Genomic DNA, 26,504 nt, shown 5'->3' with positions numbered 1-26,504 from the left:
CGGAAAGGTGTGGGGAGGGAAATATATCCCTGGTGGTGGGGTCTGTTTGGAGGTGGCGGGAATGTCGGCGGATGATTTGGTTTATGCGAAGGTTGGTAGGGTGGGAGGTGAGCACCAGGGGCGTTCTGTCCTTGTTGCGGTTGGAGGGGTTGGGTCTGAGGGCGGAGGTGTGGGATGTGGATGAGATGCGTTGGAGGGCATCTTTAACCACGTGGGAAGGGAAATTGCGGTCTCTAAAGAAGGAGGCCATCTGGTGTTTTCTGTGTGGAACCGCTCCTCCTGGGAGCAGATACGGCGGAGGCGGAGGAATTGGGAATACGGGATGGCATTTTTGCAAGAGGTAGGGTGGGAAGAGGTGTAATCCAGGTAGCTGTGGGAGTCGGTGGGTTTGTAGAAAATGAGTTTGTCAGGCAAGTTGTTGCATGCAATAATGAGGTTGCTGGACAATGATCCTTGCTGGGAGCTATGTGCAGTGATGAAGATTGAGTGAATAAAGGATACCATAAAGAAGATGTTGGCATTCACCTTCACAAAGCAGGGGAGGTATGTGATTTTCCTATTGCATTGCTAAGCATTCCTCCAGAACTTCAACATCACATTGATTGGTGTGGTAACCTCCGCCCAGTTTAGCAGGGTCTTGTGTCATGATGTCAATCTTGGAAAAAGAAGATGGTGCTCCTTTGTGCCAGGGCCTCCAAGTTTCTGTCTGCAAACAGGATGCCAGTTTTCCCTTTGTCTAAGATGCCCAGAGCAAATGACACAGGCTGGGCAGGGTAGCTCTGGAATGCCAATGGTTAATTCGTATCAATATGGTGGAGATGCCAGAAGACCCAGAATGTCCCAGCAGGCACGTTTCCGACAGCAAGAGGGAGAAGGCAACGAGCAAGGCACCATAAGAAAATGATGCATAGTTAATGAAGCCAGTTGGGGAAGACAGTTTACAACATCTCACGCGACGTCATCGAGAGGAACCTTTCATGAAACCAACCAAAATTGGTAATTTGCTGATTTCTGGCAAAATTCAAACCTATTTCACTAAGAAACAGATCGGATCGCTTATTAATCTGCCCTTTCCATCCTTTTTATAGGTGACCGGACTAAGTCTCAAATCACTTACAGACATATTGATGTTTTGAGCAAGGTGTGTTTTTTTTTAAAATTGAACAAAGGCTGCAAACAATGCCAAGCTAATGAGGTAACTTCTAAGCATGGCATTCACTGACTGCTGGAATACTTCCTGAAACCTCTGGAATATTGGACTTTCTACAGTTCAAAGGAAGCTTCAAAGAATGACTGTGAACATCTCAGACCATGAACATAATGGGAGAGAAGAGAGTAATCTGTGTGAGAGACATATTTATAATTTTCCATTTTAGGAATACTCAGGAATAGGGGTTGACATCCTGTTCCAATTTTGGTCTGTGTGTTCTAGTGAGTTCAACAGAACACCAATGATGTGCAGATAGGTGAATTGGCTGTGCTAAATTGCCCATGGTATCCAGGTTAGGTGGATTCACCATGGGAAACGCTGGGATTTCTGGGATAGTGTAGAGGGGTGGATCTGGGTGGAATGCTCTTCAGAGGGTCAGTGTCAACCAGATAGGCCGAAAGGCCTGCTTCCACACATTAGGGATTCTATGATTCCATAATTCTTCGTAGGTTAGTTGGTCACAGCTGAGAAAACACCTAGTCATCCCTGTGCTGCAAATAAAATCTCTCTCTCTTTGCTGAAAATCAGAAAGCAAGTGAAATCACAGTCAAAAACACAGCGAAAGCCAGTTCAGATGACCTGCAAAGCTGAGCATCTCAAAATTGACTGCTTACCTGCCAACATCAGTGCCACCAGTATCACCCACATAACAGCCAGAATGTCTCGTTATCTACTCTTCTTCAAATTCAAATATTGGCCCTTTTTTTAAACTTTTATCTTTATGAACTCACCTCTCATTTCTAATCTTGTGTTCTTGCACTCTGCAACTCATAAACTCAAGAAAGCCTCGTTAAATTGGCTCATTTAACAAAAATCATTCGGTCTGGCAGAAAGCCATTCACAAGAGAAAGGATCTTTTTAAAATTAATGTTGCTGTGACAAACTGGATTGGGGGTAAGGGGGGGGAAACGAGTGAACAATGAAGGGGGACCAGTTATTCCTCTTTTCCTGGGAACTTGATAAATTGGGGTATCATGTCTGAAAACGTATCTAACCTGGGGACTGAGAGTAACAAAATTTACATTGAAGAAAAAACGTACGCTTGTCACTTGACCTTCATTTAGACGCATTGTCTGGCAAATACACAAAACTGTAAACAAAGCATCAACACTTGTTGTTAAGATATTTGCAAAAATTAGCCTATGCTGTACACTTGATAGTTTTATCCAGGTTCACGCTTCAGTTCAAATATGTTGTTCAGCACTTTGCAATTTAGGTCTAAGCTTTCCAGACTCTTTGCATTTATGGTGTTTATGTTATAGATGTACTGTAACAATTCGATTCTTCTAACAGCCTTGCATTGGCTCTTTAGCCCCTGCTAGTCTGAACATAATGCCAGAAAGTAGCACTTGCAAACCTAGATATTTCCTCCATCCAGAAAGGCCAATCTTATAATGACCCTCTAATGATATTTGTAATGCAACATCAAACACAACACTTCAGTCAAATAATCAAGGCATCAATTTGCTGTTCCTCTCGCACAATTAAAACAATACAGCACAATTACAATACAACCAGTGGGAAAGGATGTGCAAGTGCTGTATTCCAAAGGAGCAAAGGTTACAGAATCATCCCTTTACTAATACAGCAGCTAACATAAAGCGGTTTCATGCTGGATATGGACAAGAGTTGTTTATTGCAAAAGATACCTGAACAGAAACTATCACAACTTAATTCCCTGTTCCAAATAGAAATATGTTCTGAAGTTAGGGGTGGACAAGGTTGAACCTTCTACTTAGATTCCCATTGGCGCAGGCACTAGTGCCGATATGTGATTTCTACATCAACAGATGGCTGATAGCGCTCTGAATATTTGCTTTCGGTGACATGGAATTAATCGCATAATAAGATGCATCTGGTCACGATTCCAATTTTCTAAATTGACAACAGTGGAGTCAAATCATTACCGACAAATTAGAGTTACTAGACTTCTGAATAAAAGCACTTAGGTTTAAGTAGTTTTACTTTGAAAACAGAAAGATGTTCATTAGTACTAAATTATAGAAATTTAATTAACATAAATAATCTAACCTAATTTGCCTATATTTGCTTTTCCAACTTAAATTTATTATTTTATTAGAACGTTTCAAACAGTAATCATCTACCTTATTTAGTTCAAGAGGTTTCTACATTGATAGATTTACTCTTTGTTTTAACCTTGACCGTCATTTCTTACAATGAATATGTAGCCAGTGGGACTGAAATAAAATTGCCTGAAATTATTTTACTTAATTGCTGTAATAGCTGCCAAATAAAAGCACAGTTTCCCCACATGAGTCTTTAGCAGTCAGTCCAAACTATAATACGTGGCATAAAAGGATAATATTCCTGATAAACTATGACATTAAACTGATCTCCAAGGATGTCTTTTAACTAACAACTTCCTTTAACTAATAACATCACGGATTTCTCTTCTTCAAAAATCACAAGTAAATAAATGTTATACATGAACGTTCTGCATAGCCAGGGCAAACAATGAAAACAAATCACCTGTGGCAGATCTTTTATTAATTTGTTATAAATCATAATATCTTATTCCATTTATTTTCCTTATAGGGAAAGGAGAAGGCTTAACTCTATTTAAAAAAATGTGATCTTAATTGTTTTTATCCTTATTTAGCGTTCACCACTTCACCTTCACAAGCTGGTTATGCATGCACTTGCTTGAACGCAAACATTTGCCTCCAGATATTAAGTTTTGATCTCGAGACAGTATGAGCATAAATGCAACAGGTACGTAATGTGATGTAAGTTTTAAGGAGCTCATTACAATCCTGGGAACTTCTTAATCCATTTTCCTTTCCATTAGATATATTTTCTTTGCATAATAAGATAATGTAAAATGCATGTAACATTTTAATTCTGGTCTAATCGAGGTTTCGTCTGAGCTGAAATTTAATCTGTCTCTGTATTCTAGACGTGCATGTACACAAAGAAGATTTTTCTTTTTATGGTGATAGACACTTGTTTCGACTAAGTAGAGCTGAGTCCATGAAAGGATCAGCCATGATCTCATTGAATGGCAGAGCAGGCTCCACCGTCAGGTCGCTTACTCCTGCTCCTACTTCTAATGTTTTTACGTTCTTATACATTTTAATTTCAAATTCTTTTCAAATTCGCTTAAAACTCTTACCACTTAAACTGCATTTAGAATCCTATTCTTACTTCCAGTTTGTATTGTTTCACTTCCTTTCGCCACTGTATGTGTGTAGCCAGCTGGACCAGCAGTCCTAAAACCTCTTTGGTTGGTGCAGCCCTTTTTAATTAGATTAGTTCTCACGGACATCCCAACCTGCACCCAAGCTAAATTGTAAAACCGCAAGGGAGCTCATTGGTTCAATTGGCTTTGTGACTGTTACATATGGACTAAATGCATGCCAACTGCACAGGGCTCAATCTTTTTTCTGGCTTAGGTAGACTCAGAACCTGCCTCCTTACCCCACTCGTGGAAAACAAACTGCTTATCTATGATTCCACAAATAATTGCTAAGGCTTTGCCTTCACGCAAAGCTAAGAAGGATGCTGCAACTAACAAAATGGAGGTTTTACTGAAAGAAGGCACATTATGTCAGAAGCTTTCCATCATCCACTCATCAAGGTAGTTTGCAAGAAATATCAAAGTGAAGGAAGATTAACAGTTATGATGAAGGGAGAGTACCAATTGGTTGGCAACGTATTTTTACAACCAGCTTTGATAGCTGTTGACCAAGGCAAATTGGGTATGGCCATGTTAGCCATCAGTGAGGCTGGCCCTGCATGGTGGACGGCCGAAAGTTCTCTGTGAATCTCCAGATCATTATGGACCCCTGTTTGAGAAACTCTTTGTTAGTCTAGATATGTCCTCATGTATTCATCACAAATCATGCTATTATTTGCGACATAACCTACAGTCCCAGCAAATGTCAATATTGTATTCCTGCCTGCTTTCAGATCATTAATGTGTCATTAAAAAAAGAGCAGCTCCAGCATAGGTTCTACACCACTCATTATGTGGAAATGTTTTTCTCATATTACATGTGCTACATTTTTAAAATTACTTTAAATCTCATGCCCTCTTGTTCACTATCCTTTTCAGAGTGAGAATAGCTTCCCCATCTCTATTCTATCCAGATCACCATGATTTTGAAAACTTCTAACAGAACTCCTCTTAACCATAAGACTCCAGATGAGGGCTAATGATGCATTATGTAAGTTCAGTATACTCTTCTTGCTCTGTCCCTATTAATAAAATCTTGGATATTGCACACTATATTAACTGCTCTCTCCGCCTGCCACTTTCAGTGGTCGATGCACATACATACCAAGGTCTTTCTGTTCTTACATTCCTTCAGTATTCTATCCTTTATTTTATATTTTCTGTCTTCTTGCTTTTACTACCTCACACTTGTTTGCATTTTTAAAAAATTCATGCGACATGGGCATCGCTGGTTGATCAGCATTTATTGCTCATCCCTAGGTGCCCTTGAGAAGTTGGAGGAAATCTGCCTTTCTGAACCACTGCAGTCCTTGTGCTGTAGGTAACCTCATAATGCCATCAAAGAGGGAAGTCCAGGATTTTTGCCCAGTGACACTAAGGAATAGAGATATATTTCCAAGTTAGGATGATGAATGGCTTTGAGTGGAGCTTTCAGTCGATGGTATTCTCATGTATCTGCTGCCCTTATCCTGCTAGATAGGAGTGGCTGTGGGTTTGGAAGATGCTGAGTGAGGATTTTTGGTGATTTTCTACAATGCATCTTGTAGATGGTGCATATTGCTGCTTCTAAGCTTTCTGAGGTAGTGGAGGAAGTAGATGTTTGTGGATATAGGGCCAATCAAGCAGGTTTCTTAGTCCAGAATGGTGTCAAGCTTCTTGAGTGTTGTTGGGGCTTCACTCATCCAGGCAAGGGGGATGTAGTTTTCCATCACACTCCTGAATCATGCCTCATAGATGATAGACATGCTTTGGGAAGTCAGGAGGTGAGTTATTTGCCACAGGATTCCCAGCTTCTAACCTGCTCTTGGAGCCACAGTGTTTATGTGATGAGCCCAGTTGAGTTTCTGAGTAACTCCAAGGTTGATGGTGGGGGAATTCAGTGATGGTAACACCATTGAATGTCAAGGGGTAGTGGTTAGATTGTCTCTTATTGGAGATTTTCATCATCTGGCATTTGAGTGCCAAAGCATCACTTTCCCAAGCCTGGATATTGTCCAGGAGAAAGTGAGGACTGCAGATGCTAGAGATCAGAGCTGAAAATGTGTTGCTGGAAAAGCGCAGCAGGTCAGGCAGCATCCAAGGAGCAGGAGAAATCGATGTTTCAGGCATGAGCCCTTCTTCAGGAATCGGAAGCCCTTCTGGATATTGTCCAGATCTTGTTGCATTTGATCATGGACTGCATCACTATTTGAGATGTCACAAATGGTGCAGCTATATGTGCAATCATTGGCGAGCATCATCACCTCTGGCCTTATGATGGAGGGAAGGTCATTGATGAAGCAGCTGAGGATGGTTAGGCCTGGGATATTATCCTAAAGAATTCCTGCAGAAATGTCCTGGATCTGAGATGATTGACCTCCAAAAACCTAGCAATGTTCTTATGTACCAGGTATAATTTCAACCAGCAGAGAGTTTTCCCCTGATACTCATTGATTCCAGTTTTGCTCGGGCTCCTTGATGCCACACTCGGTTGACTTTTGCAACTTGAGCTAATCATGTGGCATAATCTTTTTTTTTCTCCACTGGAGAATACCTGATTTATATATTTTCTATCTCTGTGTTAATAGTGTTCCACATGATCTATGGGCCTATTTGCCAATTTTACTTTTCACTTTGTTTTTCACATTGTTTGCTTTTTTTTCAGCCATATCCTCATTTTTTTTCTCTCCTTTTTAATATGATGCTGACCTTATTTATATTGTGGTCACTGTTTTCCAATTGTTCTCCTGTCTTATGGTCACCTCCTTGCTCTGTTTCATTATTCAGAACTCAATCCTGCAAAGTTTCCTTTCTTGATAGAACGGTGACTAATCATGACTAAGAAGATATTTTTGAGGTACATTGCAAAAATACTTGATCTTTCTCACTACATTTTGTCTATTCCAGCCTATTTTTAGATAGGAAACATTTCCCACAAATAAACCTCTACTGCTAACATATGCCTTTGTAATTTAGTGCAGGGTTTATATGCACAGAAAACCGGGAAGGTTAAGAAAATTGTTCCTAAGGTATACACAATTCTGGGTTTTAACAATAGAGGAATTGGGTGGAATTTAATCCACTGACAAACATCTGAGCTGAGCACGTCTAATTGCAAGACAGTTTACAAGCCTGTCTCCTGGAGGTGGGGAAGCCTGTCATGATTAAGTCAGAGGCTGGAATGGGCTGATACAAAGAACTCACTGCTCATGGTAGGATGTCAATTACATTTAGCAATTAGGTAATTGACATCAATTATTCCAGAGTCCAGTGGAATTAATGGTGGTTTAGAGATTTAATGGGATTCATTCAACCTTTCAATAGCTCTGAATGACCAGCCAGCAAACTGTGTCAGATTTTCCTGTGACTTTCTTGGGGTCCCTCACTTTTAAGCATTTTGTGCCAAGTTAAGAGATCCTGCAAGGAGATGTTGCCAAGGCTGGAGGGTTTGAGCTAAAGGGAGATGCTGAACAGGCTGAGGCTGTTTTCCCTGGAGTGTCAGAGGCTGAGGTCTTTTCCTTGGGGTGGGGAAGTCCAGAACTGGAGGGCACAGGTTCAGGGTGAGAGAGGAAGAATTTAAAAAGGATCTAAGGGGCAATGTTTTCACACTGAAGGTGGTGCGTGTATGGAATGAGCTGCCAGTGGAAGTGGTAGAGGCTGATACAATTACAACATTTAAAAGGCACCTAGATGGCTATATGAATAGGAAGGGTTTAGACGGATATGGGCCAAGTGCTGGCAAATGGGACTAGATTAGATTAGGATATCTGGTTGGCATGGAACAGTCGGACTGAAGGGTCTGTTTCCATGCTGTACATCTTTATGACTAAATGACTCTAAGTGAAGAGGCACAACAAACATCAACCTCTTGTCCTTTCCTCTGAACAGCCCTTGAACTCTTCCTGCAAACCCCGCACCGACAATCCAATGTCACCCTCATTAACTGATGCAGCCATCCAGCAGTGACTGCTGGCCAAGTCCCTGTTCCAATAGCCACCATTCATGTTGGTGGTAACAGAAAGAGAAAAATGCCAACACTGGTTAGCCAGATGTCTTTGTGGCCTAGGTCTGATGCTGAACAGTCAGCTTGAGAGACACTTAATTCACAGCAATTCCTACTGTTGCAATATGGCCTGGAGAAAACTTTCAGGTAGGAATAGCTAAACTGCGGTGCTGTTGTTGCTGATGTGATGGCAGGTAGGTGGGAGATAGTACACAATGAATAAAAAGTAATGGGGGCAATAATGGGGACATTAGCTTGAGGGAGGTTATCGTGATGAGATGGCACAACGAGATATTTAACGGACTACAGATAGATTGGAGGTGGATAGGAAAGGTGTTGCATCAGTGCAGAGCCTACCTGTTCATCCAGGAGACTGAAGATCCACCTGTGAATATCCACCACCACCATGTAACTGTATATGTTTCCTGTGCCCACACATCACCCCTTCAAAGTTTAATTCTAATTCCGTGTGTGTTGGCAAGCAGAAATGGCAGCCATTCTTAGTTTCACCATTCGGGTGCAATGAAATTCTGTTCACTGTGCCCACTTCAGAACACCACATTTCAGGAAGAATGTGAAGTCATTATTAAGGATATCAGAAAGGTTTATGACAATGGGTCCTGGATTATGATATTGCAATTAAATGAGTGTGTTGGAGAAGCTGGGGCTGTTTTGAGCACAGAGATGTTTGGGAGGAAGTTTGAGAAGTGTGTTTGAAACTGTGTGGGGCATGGAAACGTAAATAGGAAAAAGGAGGTATTGTGATGCAGTGGTATTGTCCCTACCTCTAAGCCAAACGTTCCAAGGTTGAATTGCATGTCGGTGTTTGTTGGAAGGTGCAGTTGTAACACAGCCACATAGTTACACCGGCATCATCCCCCTCTTCTTCCTCCGCTACATTGATGACTATATCAGCGCTGCCTCATGCTCCCACGAGGAGCTTGAACAGTTCATCAACTTCACTAACACCTTCCACCCTGACCTCAAAATTCATTTGGACCATCTCCGACACCTCCCTCCCCTTCCTGGACCTCTCTGTCTCCCTCTCTGGTGACCAACTTAATACTGACATCTACTTCAAACCCACTGACTCCTACCTGGAATATGTCCCCTCTCACATCCGCTCCTGTAAAAATGTAACCCACTACTCCCAATTTCTCCACCTCTGCTGTATCTGCTCCCAGAATGAGCCAGTTCCGCTCCAGGACATCCCAGATGTCCTTCTCCTTCGAGGACCATAATTTTCCTTGCCCTGTTATCAATGATGCTCTCAATTGCATCTCCTTAATCTCCCACACCTCCACCCTCAAACCCTCCCCCCCCACCCTGGCAACCACAACAAGGATAGAAGCCCCCTGGTCCTCACATTCCACCCCACTAATCTCCACATTCAGTAGATCATTCCTCCCCATTTTCACCACCTATAGTCAGATCCCACTACCAAACATATATTTCCCTCTCTGCCCCTATCTGCATTCCATAGGGACCATTCACTCTGTGATTCCCTCATTAGGCCCACAGTCCCCACCAACACCCTCTCCACACCTGGCACCTTCCCTGCCTCTGTGAGAGGTGCAAAACCTGCACCCACACCTCCCCCCTCCCTTCCGTCCAAGGCCCCAAAGTATCATTCCACATCCTGCAAAGATTTACTTGCATATCCTCGAACCCGATTTGCTGCATCCATTGCTCTCGATGTGGTCTCTTTCACAAACTCACAGAATGGTTCAGGGAACATCTCTGGTCTGTACGCACCAACTAATCCCACCACCCTGCAGCCATACATTCCAAATTCCCCTCCCGCTCTCCCCATGATGTGTCCACTCTGTGCCTCCCCTACTCCCTATACAAGGCCACCTGCAAACTGGCAAAGGAACACCTCATCTTCCGCCTTGGGACTCTACAACCAAACAGCCTCAACATTGACTTAATCAGTTTCCAAATCTTCCTTACCCCCACCCCATCCCAAATCCAATCCATCCCAGTTCCGCCATCTTGACCTGACCTACCTGTCCATCCTCTTTCTCACCTAGCCACTCCACACTTCCCATCAACATATCACAATCACCTTTGTCCACTTATCGCCATCCCAATCACCTTTCCTCCAGCCCCACTCCCCCTCCCCCTATTTATTTCTCAGCTCCCTTCCCCCTCCCCAGTCCTGATAAAGGGTCAAGCCTGAAAAGTCAACTGTCTTGCTCCTCAGATTCTGCCTGACCTGCTGTGGATTTTTCAGTGCCACACTTTATCGACTTTGATTATTAACCTGTAGATCCATCCAAAGTATCTATTGGCAGGCATTAAGAATGGAAGAGTTTCCTGGTCAGCCACCTTGCAGAAGGCAATGACTAACCACTAGCACTTATCCCATAAGTGTGGACTTGGCTGATGGAAATTCACGGCCCCTTGTAACCGAGATCAAGAGCAAAGATGGACAGAGGTAAACAGAAATTTTTTCCATTCATAGAAGAGTTAAGAATAAAAGGAACCTGATTTCAGGAGAATGGCAAATGAACAAAGAAAAGGATAACACAAAGAACTTTTTTTAATACATATGCAGAGAATGGTTAGGTTCTGGAAAGCACTACCAGAGAATTTGCTGAGGCAGATTCAATCACCGCTTTCAAAGGAAATTGTATAATTATCTGAACAGAAAAGAAAGAGTGCAGGGCTACAGGAAGGAAGTAGGAGAGCGCGACAATGTTGGAAACAGCCAGCATAGACATATGGGATGAATGCTCTCCTTCTGTGCTGCAAACATTCTTTGATTGTTTGAATAATATTGACTGATCTTTTCTTGTTCTTTTACCAAATCTGAAGGATTTACTTAGGCCTATTTCTCTTTTTTAGATTATTATGCTCCAGAACTCTGAAAATGTCTCTGACTAATACCAATTCTACCTTTTTAAAGCTAATTATAACATTGAAATTAAGTCCATGCATTCTGGCATTGTGGCTTTAGCTCTGTCCAATACATTGCCCTGTTAAAATTAAGTATCCCAAGCAGCAGTTTACAAAGGTTTCACACCTTAATGTCTGGCTCCTGGCCCCTTCTTTTGAGGCCCCCATGCCATCTGTACGGATGATCGACCTTTTTACTCTTCGCTTTCCCTTCCAAGCTGTTCACTAGCTGTCGTCTCTTATGTTTTCCTTCCACTGCCAAACTAGTTTGGAGTTTAAAATTTATAATTTTTAGAATTGCATGCAAGACATGTTTCCCCTAAGAATGCCCATTTGCTCACATTTCCTGAACCATTTTTCCAACATATTCTTGCACACACAGGGTTTCACTTGAAAAGCCAAAAAACTGGGAAACAATTTTCAGTCACTAATAGATATTTGTCGGCTGTGATATTTTAGATTTACCTGTCAGCATCTTGCATTTGGAGCAGCTAAATTCAAGTTGAAACCAAAATTGATTTTTTTTTCTCCCCTGTTTGCTTCCATCCATTCTTGATGCATTAAACTAAAATTCAGTAAAATGTAATGGCCAGATGAATGTCTATTGCAATCTCGCAATTGTTCCACAGTCACGGATTTGGATCAAATTCTTTCCTTTTATCAGAGAAATGATTTTGCAAAGAGTTCCTGAAATATGAATAAAAGCTGCACTTAGACAAGGAGTGATTGTAGTTTGAGAGGCACAGATTGGTATGTCCTCTGCTTGTTTGACACCTGAATAAAGAACACAAAGCTTACCAATCCAACACTGGGTAGTGCATTATATAAATTCATATATAAATTACTGTTAAAGGATTCCTTTTCAAAAGGTTTATAGATGATCAGATGGCTTGCCTCATGGGATTATTCAGTAGCCCAGAGACATGTAAATTTGACTTTTTGAATTTGCAAATAAAAGCACGTTTTTGAGCCAGGAATAGCAGAATTGCTAATTGAATATGTAATTAGGAGCCTAACGTCTGTTCAAGAATCCCTTTGAGAAATGAGTCCATGACCAGGTTTGCATAACTCAGTATTCTTGGTGGCTTCCAACAGTGTGCAGACAGTCAGCGGATTCAGTTGAACATGTTTTGCTTTTCAATTCATTCTAGGAATGTGGGCGTCTCAGACACAGCACCATCTAACATGAAAACAGAAATCGCTGTTGAAATTTGGCAGGTCTGGCAGCATCTGTGGGAAGAAAGCAAAGTTAACGTTTTGAGTCTGGTGATTCATCAGAGTTTCACCAGCAATTTCTAATTTTGTCACAGATCTCTAGCAAGCGAGCAGCCCGGAGATTCAGTGCGGTCAACCTGAGTACCTGCTGAATGTCCTACTTGGCTCCTATGTTTTATGGTTTTTTTACAGTGTTTTTGATCCACTTCAGTGCCAGAGATCCCAGTTAGAACACTCTGACAGACATCACGATGCAGCCATCATTTTATTTTTGAAACAATGGAAATGATTATTTAAAAAAGAATAGAAAAGACTAAGATGGAACATGAAATTGATCTGGATTAGAAAAAATTGTTTCCTGGGTGAACAATTCTTAAATAAACTTGATTGTGGATGGAAAGCCACTGCATCATTTCATGGTTATATGGGGCAACACTTCAATGCATGGAGAGAAAAAAAGCTATAAAATGTTCCACTGAGTGCCTTCAAGTATTCATTTGAAGTAAATTAACATTAATATGCTGTTGTCCCCCAAAAGCAGGCTTTGCAGCAATGTTCTTTCTCTTGTTTTGAATTTGTTTCATGATTCTTTTTGATTCAAGGTTGATGAAAAGGAATTAAAGATGGAAAATAGTATAATGCAGTGGATTTTAAGCTTTCACTAACAAATTCCATGTATTTTTTCTCTGTCTGGAGCAGATTATTTAATTTTTCTGATTGTTGTTAACTGTTGATGTTAAAGGACTGTCTAATGTACCAAAACAAAGCATAGAAGCATCAATAGACGTTTTTATGATGCATGTAGTTGTATTTCAAAAACAAATTAACATTTGGATTTATCTAGGAACACTAATTGTCTTCCATGGCTAAATTGCCAAAGTAAAAGCATATCTATGTATGATGATAACATTTTGTTATGTCACTGAGAGCTGGTGCATTCAGAATTTATTATCTTGTAGATTAATGTTACATGAACAAACCTGCTGATAACTTTGGGGATTTGAGATGAGAAACAGAATATGAGGTTGTAAAAGAAATGAATCCCCTTGAGTGTTTTATTTCTGTCACGGACACTGTTTCTCTTTACAGTGCATCCCTGAGGTTCTTTGAGCTTTCTGACACCTCCCCATACGACTTCTGCCGAAAAGACCGAAACATGGCATATTCCTTCTCGTTGTAGAGAACCCTGTGGACTAATAAACAAAGCTCGCTTAAACTGGCACTGTTATCTCTGCCTAACTGCTTCACACTGAGAGAAGGTAAACATAAAAGAATATCAGCTTTTGGAAAATCTACAACCTTTTAACCTGCGGTTCAGCTGAATTCTTTCAGTTGCTTCACGGAGTCCAATCATTATATTATTCCTTTCCCCCTGTAATTTCTGCTTCTTTTTCTCTGTTTGCCAGCATCCTAAATGTACTTTTCAAAGTTCTTTGTGCATTTGTGATACCATCTATCTCCTGCAACTCTGTTGGCAGAGGTGGGGAGTTGAGGTGGTATTTATATTCATAAATCTTTTAGAATTCCCTTTCACGCTAACTGGGAATTTTAATCAAAGGCCGTGTTTAGAGAAATAGAGAAAGTGTCTTCTGCCTCTTCATAAAAACAATTGTCGCCTACTCCCATTCAGTCCTGTCCTCACTTGCTGTTTATGTATTGTCTGCAAAATGTATACAATGACAAACACTGTGGATAACAGCAACTGAGAAGATGGTGATCTAAGGCCAAAAGAAATGGAAATAAAAAACTTCTGACTGTCTTCCCTTAACAAAGTGTTCAGAGTCAGGGTGATGATCCAGTGGGCTATGAGCAATTCCCAAATCCAAGTTGATATGACTTTATTTGAAGTGCACCAGGTACATTTTAGTTAAATTTGCTCAGGGGAACTTTACAGCCACAGAACCAAGCTCATAATATTTATGAAAGTGCTACACTAATGTTTACAGGTTTAGACAGCTTAGTGCAAGAAATCCAAGGGACTGTCTTTTGTCAAATATTGCCTGTGTATGACAAGGAATAGCTGGTGTGTGCAAAACATGCAAGTCGAACTGTTTCCCTTTGGGACTGTACCATGTGCACCAATTTGGTATGACTAGCATTTTCAAGTCATAATTGCTGAAGTGTTAAAAAATAGGAAAGGGCAACTGCTCTCACTGATCATGTTTCTTTGCAGTGGGGAATGAGAGATAAACTGCCCTGACTGAGATTTCTCCAGTCTTACCATCCATGTCCTGACTGCCAGTGCCCATTCCTTCCCAAGGCACTATATACAGTAAATAGTGGCAGAGGATTAGAGTCCAGTGCAGGGGCTGAGAGGATTTTCCTCCTGTATAGTTCAGTTATCCAGCTTTATGGTCTGGCAGTTCACCATGGGATGTAGTGTGAAGGCCATAATGCTCCCCTGTGAGATAGATGAATACGTGGACTCTTCCCCAGCCTGTTAGCCATAAATAATCTTCTGCAAAAAGCCCTCAGATTTGGCTGTGTTTGATTGAATACTCAATGCACCTTCTAAGCTGCCCTACGTCTTGTGCTGACTCAGCACCAGAGCCATGGACACCTCTTTGATGCTGGCAATCCAACTGGGAGTACCACTGCACAAAGGGTATAAAGTTTGACTTAATTATTTCAGGGTTGGGACAGATCCAAGAGCTATCTTGGCAGATAGAAAACTCTGTCTTCATGGCCTCCAAGCTGAAAAGAAGCATTGCGGCATGACTCATTAATTGTCTGAATGAGACATTTCCTTTCTGTGTAACAATAAAGCATAATTATGTACTGTAAACTACCATCCCAAGTCCAGCCAGTTCAGTCATATAATATTTTAATTTGAAGAAATCAGCGTACCTTACTGTTTGGTGAGGCAACAAGCACTTGGAATTTATAAGTAATTTGTTTCACTTGACTGTGTATAAAATACTCCAGAGCTCACGTTCTTTTAGATCACTCTCCACCATTCCATTCTTCACTTTTCATTCAGAATAGGACCCTTTGTTTCAACATGTCTTGTTTCTTTGGCATAAACTGCTCTTAACTGAGATTGAGCGGTGAATGACACAGCAGGAATTAAAGGGGCACGTAGTGGATCTCAAAGTAACTAAGTGGCATCACAAATCATATTGCAAGGAAGAAAGCTATTTGGCCCCTCACAGCTCAGCTAATTCTTTGAAAGAATGATCCAACTCATTGCACTCTCCTGCTCCTTCCCCATAGTCCCACATTTTTCTCTTCCTCGCAGTGTACTCTCCAGCTGACCTATTAAGAGGAATGCAATTACTTCGTGGTGTGATTGAGAGATTTTTTATGCCAGAGAACCTGGATTCGAATCCTGCCATGCTGATTCTGCAGATGATGAAACCCAATTTCAATAAAAAATCTGAATTTAAAGTCACAATGCTGTTACAAACTCACTGTAGACCAAGAAGTCAATGGCCTCTTCTTGTAATATTTAATTGCTTCAAAATCATGCTTTCGGTTTTTTAACATGTCATCTACTGCTTAAACTCATAAATGGTAGCTGTCTGCGAGAAAACAAACTTCTGGATTGTATTTGTAGCATCACACAGTGTGGAGCATTTGGCTGGCAAGGCATCAGGTGAATCTTGTGTCACATTAAAAATGAATATTACTTGAAACACCTGCCTATAGACAGAGTGTCACTATGTCACAATATAACGCAAACAGCAACTTGCTATTTATTCCAGAGTTCGTAGATATTTAAGAGCATGGACGTGATGCTGAAACTGCATAAAAGGTTGGTTTGACTACAACTAGAGTATTATGTGCAGTTTTGAAATCCACATTACAGGAAGGATGTGACAGAACTGGAGAGAGTACAGAGAAAATTTACTAAGCTGTTGCCTGGGCTGGAGTGTTGAGTTGTAAAGAGAAATTGGACAGACTGAAATTGCTTTCTTTCGAGCAGAGATTGAGAGGAGCCAGGATTGAGATGAATAAAATTATGAGGGGCATAAATAGGGTAGACAAGAAGGAACTTTTCCCTTGCTGGAGGTATCAATAAACAGGGGTAAGGGGTCATAGAGTTAAGGTAAATGGCAGAAGGTTTTGAGGAGATGTGAGACAAAACCTTTTCATTCAGAGGGTAGTGGGGATCTGGAACTCACTACCTGTCAGGACAGTAGGTGCAAAATCCCACATAATGTTTAAGAAGTATTTAGATGCACACTTGCAATGGCAAGGCATGCAAGGTGATGGGCCAAATGCTAGAAAATGGGATTAAAGTAGTTAGGAGGACGTTTTTGACCAGTGTGGATGTGATAAACCGAATGGCCTTTTCCATGCTATTGATGTCTATGCCTCTGTTGCACAGGCCAAGAGGGGGGCCTACATGTGGAGTAAAGGGTTAACTACGGCTTCATTCTTTAGTGACAACTTTTGATTTTTTTAAATGAAGTTCATGTCCCATCAACTTTCCCTCAACCTTCCCATGACTGAGAAAGTGAAAATTTGAAAATGTGCCCTTCCTTTCTGTGTGAAAGGTTGGCCATCATTGCACCAGATGATTTCTGATATCCAGATACAACAGATTCACGGCACTCACAGGATCAATACTATAACATTAAAATTAACAGCAAGGAACTTGACTTTATTTGGAATAAGGAATTCCCAGTGACCATTATTTCATATTCAGCACCATGCATGAAGCATCACCTTCTTCAATTATCCAATATTCAGAGTGAGGTTCTGTTATCCATTTCCAAAATGAGTGCAGAGATAGGTAACTGCTATTCTTCACTGCAAGAAGAGAGAGATAGCTGATATTCTGTATGTTATTTCTAATGGCTGTGACATTTTTATCTTAAGCGTAGAACCATGTGGGACTTCAAATATTCCTTGTTTAGCAGTTATAGAGCAACTGAAGTTGTCTTTGTTTACCTTGAGGAGAAAGTGAGGTCTGCAGATGCTGGAGATCAGAGCTGAAAATGTGTTGCTGGAAAAGCGCAGCAGGTCAGGCAGCATCCAGGGAACAGGAGAATCGACATTTCGGGCATAAGCCCTTCTTCAGCCCTTTGTTTATCTTGAATCAATCTCTACCACACAGACGCTCAGCCTACATGAAGATAGTACAGATCTTTTATTTCTCTCAAAAGAAAAGCTCGAGCTAATAGAAGGAGGAGGGATAAAAAGTAAAGATAGCCAGTGGCAAGAGGCCATTCTGGATCTTAGTTTACTCCTTCAGCAAAGAGTGACATAGACTGGAGCTGCCATTCACGCCGATCATTCTCTAGAAGAAGAGGAAAAACATGAAGATGTCTTAACACCAAAATGAATAGCAACTGAAGAGAAGCTCAGTCATTCACAAATGAACATGAATAAAGTTTCAGAGCTTGGAGAAATCTAATTGTCAAAATGAGACCAGATGTCTCTGCTATAATGTAGGAATATAACAGCTGAGCTGCACACAGAAAGATTCCACAAACAGCCGTTGGCCTGGTATTCTGTTTAAATGAAAGTGGTTGAAGGATAAATATTGGTCACAACTCCAGGAAAGCTCCCCTAAAAAAAAGTGATCCTTTGCAAGTGCCCGAGAAGCCAGGTGGAGCTTGGTTTAATATCTCTTGGGAGGGACAGCACCTTGGACAATGGAGAATTTGGCAGTGCATCAGTGCAGTGTCAGCCTAGTTCTTATACTCACATCTCTGGCATTGAATTTAAGCTCATAATCTTTCAACTCAGAAATGACAGTGTTACAAAGGACTAATACTCCTGACAGGACATTGAGAGTAAAAATGATCTTAAAACCCACAATTAGAATCACATTCCAATGCTAAGAGTGGGATAAATTATTTCTGCAATTTTTAACTTTACTTTGGACATGCACACATTTGAAGCAAATTTTAAGTAACACATGAAAACAATTCATAACATTTTTAAACAACACAGTTCCACATTCAACCATTCAATAAAACCATCATATCTGGAATATCTTGTTCAATCAAATTTTCCGTTGTTCAATTGTATTTTCCTTTACTTCTACTGTCAACATTTCAATCGGCTTCTGTGTTAATGTCAAGTAACAAGATTAACCATAAAACAGCTTTATAAGTTATGTTGCAATGTGACAATTTTGCAGGTTGCTTCTTTCACCTATATGTTCAAAAGTTATTCACCTTGAAAGTTGTAAAAGGACTTTATAAATATCTCGTTGTTACTGATGACAACAAAACTGTTTTATTGCAGCTATTGCCTTGCTTCACAAAGTAGTCATTGTCAATTACAGAGTAACAACCCTTGCCGACAGGCAATCCAGGAAGAGACAAAAGAATGAAGAATGGAAGAATCTAGCCCTGCTGGTGAGCAAGTGGAGAAATACTGGGCACAGCATGCTAGCCTGTTGCAACAGTCTCTAACCGTGTCTATTGAGAGTAGTTCATTTATTAACCTCTAATCATTGACTGTCATAATCACCAGGGACACAGATATAAAGAGCGCTGTATAATGAAAAACAATACCAAAAGCAGAGTTGTAGGGCTAGTTGTTCATTAGAACGTCAATGAATGAGTTTTCAAACATGCGATTGAAAAATTAAACCTTACATTTTCTTTTAATTTTAAGGAATTGATCTATGAGATAAGTTTGCACTTTGATTTAATATTGAGCATATTAATGCCAGCACACAAATTTCTAATCTGTATTCCTTAAGTGAAACTGCTCATTTTAAACAATTTTGTTGAAGTAATACACAAATGAATTTCATACCTCTGTGTTTACTGGCTTGTTGCTTATTTTGCACATTGCATTTCCTTTTCAATAAATTTAACGTGCAAAGAGTGAAGTCAGAGCTCAGTGCACATGAACAGAATTGGTGGGAAATCAACAAGAATTCATGAGTGCAATTAATATCCAGTGAGTCACTGCTCACAAGTACTTTATGTAATCATGCTAATTGAAGAATGATTAATGATGCAGAGCATTATCCCTAATGAATAGCCCATTGCCATTCACTGGCATGGTTCAATGAAAATTGCCTACCTGGGTAGGGTATTAGATGGAAGCTGTCACTTATACCTCAGCATGAACTAGCCCTAACACGAGAGTTGGCAAGAAATTGAAACAAGTTTAATCTAAAACAATGGACTGAATCTTCCCAGCCCTGGAATGTATCGGCAATGGTGGGTCAGTTGGGAAAATATGGTAAATTCAGAAAAATTAGGATTATTGACATTGAGAAAAAAAATGTCTGATTCTGCAACCAGGTGTTGAAGGATGGGATAACAATCTCACTAGTGAGCATCGAAAGGCCTATTTGCGTGTATGCATGCATGCCCGTCGTTGGCACCGACTGTCACTTCGCTTATACGCCATCTCCTATTCTTCCATGTGGAGAGAAACTAGACGGTGACGAAGAACAGAATTTTCCCATATGCAGTTAAGTATAGTGGCAAAATTGCTCATGGCTTCCAGTCCACCATAATTTGGGCAGATTTTCTCAAATAATTTTTCACATTTTAACCTAATTAAATATGTAACCAAGTTGTTGAGCATGTCTCTTGGCACAGAAATTGCAGCATGGGTCAGTGTTGTGTCCTGTGTCAATGGAGATGCCCAGCAGTCTGCAAGCACGTCAGTGATCCTCTGTGCTCTACAACAGTAAGTGCCATCATCTTCACTCTGCTCCTTCGCACTCACAGGGCCACCAGTCATTCTAACCCAGCCACTGCACACTTATTGCATCAAGGCTGATATACTGCAACTCTCAATATTCAATGCATCATGTGTACTCAAGGGCTCAAATGCGTGTCATCCTCCCAAACTATGAATCCCTCCTGCCCTCTGCACTTCCTTTTCACCCACTGGGGGCATCTCACCACCACTCTTGCTGAAGCATGAGCACTGACTGCTTTTAGATCCATTTCCATTGTACTCAAACCCTCTCTGTCTTATTAAAGCAATAAATGACTCACCACTTGGATAATGTCTCAACAGCACCCCTGTTCTAAGTAGTGTGTTCAAACAATTCCCTTGAGTGACTGGAGCCTTACTTGCTGACTGACTGTAGTCTCCCATCACCTGTTTGTACACTCGCCTCCCCCCCCCAATTTGATTTTCAAATTAACCCTTGGCTTGAAGCATGTGCAATGTGTCTGTGGTGTAAGCTGCTGAGGCTCCAAGATGATGCCCCCAGTGCACAAGTTCATTCCTTGTTTATATGATAGATTTACTGTTCGGCACTCTTCTGCCTACCACCCACTCTGCACTGAAAGGCAAGTTAAACCACAGATGCTAGAGCCTAAAAAAACAAGCAAAGAACAATGAAATCAATATCTTCGTGCCAGCACAAAACCAACCTCTGTCATTTCATGAAATGTGTGGCCACCCCTGCTTGCTTGTCAGAAGCATGCAAGTAAAAGCGTTATGGAGCAGACCTGACCCCCTCAAATGTATTGAGAAGATAGATTGGACCATAACATCTTTCTTATTTAAAGGTAAATATAAGGTGTTGCAATTTGATTGGTCAAACTATCGGATTTAAAGCAAAACACACTTTATTCATCCACTAAAGTTAAAATACAACAAAATGAGCAGAAATTGGAATAACTTCACTTTACTGGAAAACATAACAGAAAAATAGATACAGTAACTATTAACTGTTCCACTATAGTAATGTCCCATCTATACATCCCTTTGGCAAAAGGCAATTTCAGAAAACAGATTGTCTCACATACAACTCCTATAGCCAGAAGGAAAAAGCATCAAGACAAAACTCAGAGAAAGTGTAGCAGCCGGGAGAGATTTACTGCAGCTTCCAACTCTGCCGAGACTCCAGCAATAACTGTTGCAACTGAAAAACAAAAGAAAAACTAAACTAAGATCCTGGTTCTTTGAGATCTTGACCACACCCATTCAGGCTGCTTCTATTTTTTGAATTTTTAAAAAGAATCCAAGGCTTCAAGTTTTTACTCCAGTGGTTCAAGTAGATCATTCCACACCTCTGCCTTCAAACCTCCTTTTAAAAAAACCCAGGACAAAAATATACCTATTAAAGCCACAGCTCCAAAGTAAAGTGTTGAAGGTTGAGTTGGTATGAGAAGAGGCACGATAATATGATGCCGCTGGATGAAGCAGAGTTGTGTGGGCGAGGGTCAACCGGGATGGTGGCCATGGACAATGCAAGGATGTTGTGAAGAAGAAGCAGTCGCATAATGGTTGGGCGAAGCATACAGTGAGCTGAAACTTCCAGGTACCTGCCACAAATTTACATCGCCTAGTTTCTCATTGTAGGAAATTTGGAAGTGTGATTTAAATAGAATTTAAAAGATTAAGTGGGAGACTTAATAAGATGCAAATACATAGAAATAAAATAGATTCTCTCAACAACAAGAATCTGAAGGGTGCCATTTAAGCCTTAAGGGAAAGTTTAGACAATTTTTCTCAATGTCAAGAATCTAATCAATTGTATTTTTGTTCTTGCTGTAATTTGCCATCATAATCACCTTAATTCTTGCCACAACAGGGAAGGGAAAGTTCCACTCTGTGTTCTCCTTGAACAGAGAGAAATGCCTGAAATGAATATCCATTACCTAATTTTACTTATTCTTGTTTTGTGTTATGATGTATATCTATAGAACCACAGATGACTGGTACCTTATTCAGTCCATACGCTGCTGACACCTTCAAGATGTTCCAGTGAAACAGGGAGCATGAATTATTTATATTCCATTACCAGATCCCATATCTTTGTATCTGTGATCCCTCTTTGTCTCTCTCTGTCTCTGTCTCATTTCCTCCTATTTTTCACTTGATGTTCCTTTTAATTCCAGAAATCTGTGTGAGGTTCCAGCATACGGAAAAGTGGTTCAGCGCAATGCGTGGCAACTATTTAGGGAAAACAATGCAAAATTATAATCCTGTCTTACTCTCTGTCTTTATGACCTTATATTTATTCTCCCAGCTGGGGACTTAAAGTCTCTGTTAGAAATGGGACTAGATTAATTTAGGACATCTGGCCGACGTGATCGAGCTGAACTGAAGGGTCTGTTTCCGTGCTGTGCATCTCCATGACTCTATAACTCGATAAGAGGAAAGTGTACGTGAAAATGTCAGTATGAGTGGAAGTCAGAAACAGGAAAGAGCAGTCACATTATTTGGAGTTTTCTATAGACCCCCCACCCCACCCCCCCAATAGCAACAGAGATGGAAGAGCAGATTGGGAGGTAGTTTTTGGAATGGTGCAGAAAAAGCCTGTTGCATTTCTCAATACACAACTGTCAAAATAATACAATTTAAAGAGAATATGGTCTTTGGCAATTTTTTTCTCAAGTTACTGTGGAGGCGGTAGCAGGGGGATTGCTGCCTCTGGTTCAACACTCGAACTGCCTCCCCACAGACACACAAGATTCTGTTGAGAATAACAAGCTCCCTCTGAGTCACAGTTGTCACAATTCACTGGTATTACCTCAAAAGACCAGAGGATAAAATTGCTGATCTGCTGAGTTGTTTTTCAATTTGTGAGAATACACTTGGCTTAGAAAGATCGACATGAAGAGTAAATCAAATTTTGGAATTATTTACGTGGAATCATCATCAGCCACCCAGAAACCTCACAATGGAGGTGATGGAGTCAGCATGTTGCAGCTGTACAGGATATTGATTAAGAAATTTTTAGAATGCTGTACGCAATTCTGGTCTCCCTCCTATACGAAGGATGTTGTGAAACTTGAAAGGGTTCAGAAAAGATTTACAGGCATGTTGCCAGAGTTGAAGGATTTGAGCTATAGGGAGAGGCTGAATAGGCTAGGGTTGTTTTCCCTGGAGCATCGGAGGCTGAGGGGTGACCTTATAGAAGTTTATGAAATTGTGAGGGGCATGGATTGGGTGAGTAGATAAGATCTTTTCGCTGGGTTGGGGAGTGCAGAACTAGAAGGTATAAGTTTAGGATGAGAGGGGAAAAATTTATAAGGGACCTAAGGGGCATCTTTTTCACAAAGAGGGTGGAATGAGCTGCCAGAGGAAATGGTGGAGGCTGGTACAATTACAGTATTTAAAAGGCATTTGGATAGGAATGGTTTAGAAGGATATAGGTCAAGTGCTGGCAAATGGGACAAGATTAATACTGTGGTTCTGTTCGCCGAGCTGGAAGTTTTTGTTGCAAACGTTTTGTCCCCTGGCTAGGCGACATCATCAGTGCTTGGGAGCCTCCTGCGAAGCGCTTCTTTGATGTTTCCTCCGGTGTTTATAGTGGTCTGTCCCTGCCGCTTCCGGTTGTCAGTTTCAGCTGTCCGCTGTAGTGGTTGGTAACGGCAGGGGCAGACCACTATAAACACCGGAGGAAACATCAAAGAAGCGCTTCGCAGGAGGCTCCCAAGCACTGATGATGTCGCCTAGCCAAGGGACGAAACGTTTGCAACACAACCACTACAGCGGACAGCTGAAACTGACAACCGGAAGCGGCAGGGACAGACCACTATAAACACCGGAGGAAACATCAAAGAAGCGCTTCGCAGGAGGCTCCCAAGCGCTGATGATGTCGCCTAGCCAGGGGACGAAACGTTTGCAACAAAAACTTCCAGCTCGGCGAACAGAACCACAGCAACGAGCACCCGAGCTATAAATCTTCGCACAAACTTTGAACAAGATTAATTTAGGATATCTGGTTGGCATGGACGAGTTGTAACAAAGAACACAGAACAAAGAGCAAAGAAAATTTACAATCTGGAACAGGCCCTTCAACCCACCAAGCCTGAGCCGATCCAAATCCACTGTTTAAACCTATCACAGAATTCCTAAGCATCTGTTTCCCTCTGCTCCCCACCTACTCATGCATCTTTCCAGACGCATCTTAAATGAATCTACTGTGACTGCCTCTCCTACCTCTGCTGGCAATGCGTTCCAGGCACCTACCACCCTCTGTGTAAGGTACTTGCCACATATATCCCACTTAACCTTTACACCTCTCACCTTGAACACCTGACCTCTCGTTATTGAATCCTTCACCCTGTGACAAAGTTTATCTCTATTTGCCCTGTCTATACCCTTCATGATTTTGTTGACCTCAATCAGGTCCCCCCCTCAATATCCTTTTAACTAATGAAAACAATCCTAACCTACTCAACCTCTCTTCATAGCTAGCACCTTCCAGACCAGGCAACATCCTTGTAAATCTTCTCTGCACCCTCTCCAAAGCATCTACATCCTTTTGGTAATATAGCGACCAGAACAGTACACAGTATTCTAAATGAGGCCGAACCAAAGTCTTGCACAATTTTAACATGACCTGCCAGCTCTTATAATCAATGCCCCTGTCCAACGAAGGCAAGCATACTATATGCCTTCTTGACCACTCTATCCACCTGTGCAGCCACTTCAGGGTACAATGGATCTGAACGCCCAGATCTCTCTGCTCATCAAATTTTCCCAAGGCTCTTCAGTTTACAGTATAGTTCTATCTAGAATTAGACTACCAAAATGCATCACCTCACATTTGCCTGAATTGAAAGCCATCTGCCACTTCTCCGCTGACTCTCCAATCTATCTATATCCTCCTGTATTCTTTGACAGTTCCCTATGCTTTCTGCTACTCTACAAATCTTTGTGTCATCTGCAAATTTACTGATCAGACTAACAATGCCCTCTTCCAGATCATTTATGTATATCACAAACAACAGCACTGATCCCTGTGGAACACCAATGGTCACCTTTCTCCATTTCAAGAAACTCCCTTCAACTACTACTCTCTGTCTCCTCTTGCTCAACCAGTTTGTTACTCACCTAGCTAGAACACCCTGCACACCATGTGACTTCACTTTTTCCATTAGTTTACCATGGGGAACCTTATCAAACACCTTACTAAAGTCCACGTGTATGACATCTACAGCCCTTCCTTCATCTATCAACTTGGTCACTTCCTCAAAGAATTCTATTACGTTGGTAAGGCATGATCTGCCCCATACAAAACCATGTTGCCTATCACTGATAAGCCCATTCTTTTCCAAATATAAATAGATTTTATCCCTCAGTACCTCCTCCAGCAACTTTCCCACCACTGATGTCAGGCTCACTGGTCTGTAGTTACCTGGAATATTCCTACTACCCTTCGTCTACAGGGAGACAACATGAACAACCCTCCAGTCCTCCGGCACCTCACCTGTATTTAAGGATGCTACAAAGATATCTGTCAGGGCACCAGCTATTTTCTCTCTCACCTCCTTCAGCAACCTGGGCTAGATCCCATCCAGTCCTGGGGATTTGTCCACCTCAATATCCTTTCGCCTACCCAACACATCTTCCCTCCTTATGTCAATGTGATACAGAGTAAACAAACGTCTATCTCTAATCTCAGCATTTATCACTTCCCATTCCTGAGTGATCACTGATGCAATGTAATCATTGAGAATCTTACCCATTTTCTCAGGTGCAATATACAACCTTCCTTCCTTATCCTTTAGTGGACCAACACTTTCTCTAGTTACCTTCTTGCTTCTTATATATGAATAAATGGCCTTGGGATTCTCCTTAATTCTGCTCACTAAAGTTACTTCATGACCCTTTTTAGCCCATTGGTTTCTCGGTTAGGATTGGTCCTACTCTCCCGATATTCCTCCAATGCCTGGACCTTATGTACACTTCCCTTTTCCTCTTGGCTTGTCGTACGATTTCTCCTGTCAACCATGGTTCACGAATCTTTCCTTTCCTATCCCTGGTTTTCAAAGGGACATGCCTATCCTGCACTATCTTCAACCTATCGTTGAAAGCCTTCCACACATCAAATGTGGACCTTCCTTCAAATGGCTGTGTCTAATCCACATTTCCCAACTGCTGCCGAATTTTGATATTATTCGCCTTGGCCCAGGTTAGCACTCGTCCCTTAGGACCACTCTCACCTTTGTCTACGAGTATTCTAAAACTTACAGAAATGTGGTCACTATTCCCAAAGAAATCCCCCACTTCAATTTGTACCACCTGGCCTGGCTCACTCCCTAACACCATAGAGTCATTGAGTCATAGAGATGTACAGCACAGAAATAGACCCTTTGGTTCAA

General features: G+C 41.2%; 1 long non-coding RNA gene across 2 annotated transcripts in view; it reads left to right on the top strand.

Moving 5' to 3' along the window:
- Window positions 1–16,083, top strand: part of LOC122553418 — an 89,239-nt gene extending 73,156 nt beyond the window's left edge. Inside the window, exons 4-6 of one of the 2 annotated variants that reach the window (XR_006312707.1) lie at window positions 3,831–3,943; window positions 10,661–10,828; window positions 13,594–16,083. This is a non-coding gene — a long non-coding RNA (uncharacterized LOC122553418). The remainder of the gene's footprint in view (window positions 1–3,830; window positions 3,944–10,660; window positions 10,829–13,593) is intronic. The other variant, XR_006312708.1, reaches the window with a different exon arrangement.
- Window positions 16,084–26,504: the final 10,421 nt, after the last annotated feature.

Source organism: Chiloscyllium plagiosum, chromosome 10 (assembly GCF_004010195.1).
Source record: "Chiloscyllium plagiosum isolate BGI_BamShark_2017 chromosome 10, ASM401019v2, whole genome shotgun sequence".
NCBI lineage: Eukaryota > Metazoa > Chordata > Chondrichthyes > Orectolobiformes > Hemiscylliidae > Chiloscyllium > Chiloscyllium plagiosum.
The sequence above is the reverse complement of the archived record's forward strand: the minus strand, read 5'-3'. Positions and strand labels throughout refer to the sequence as shown.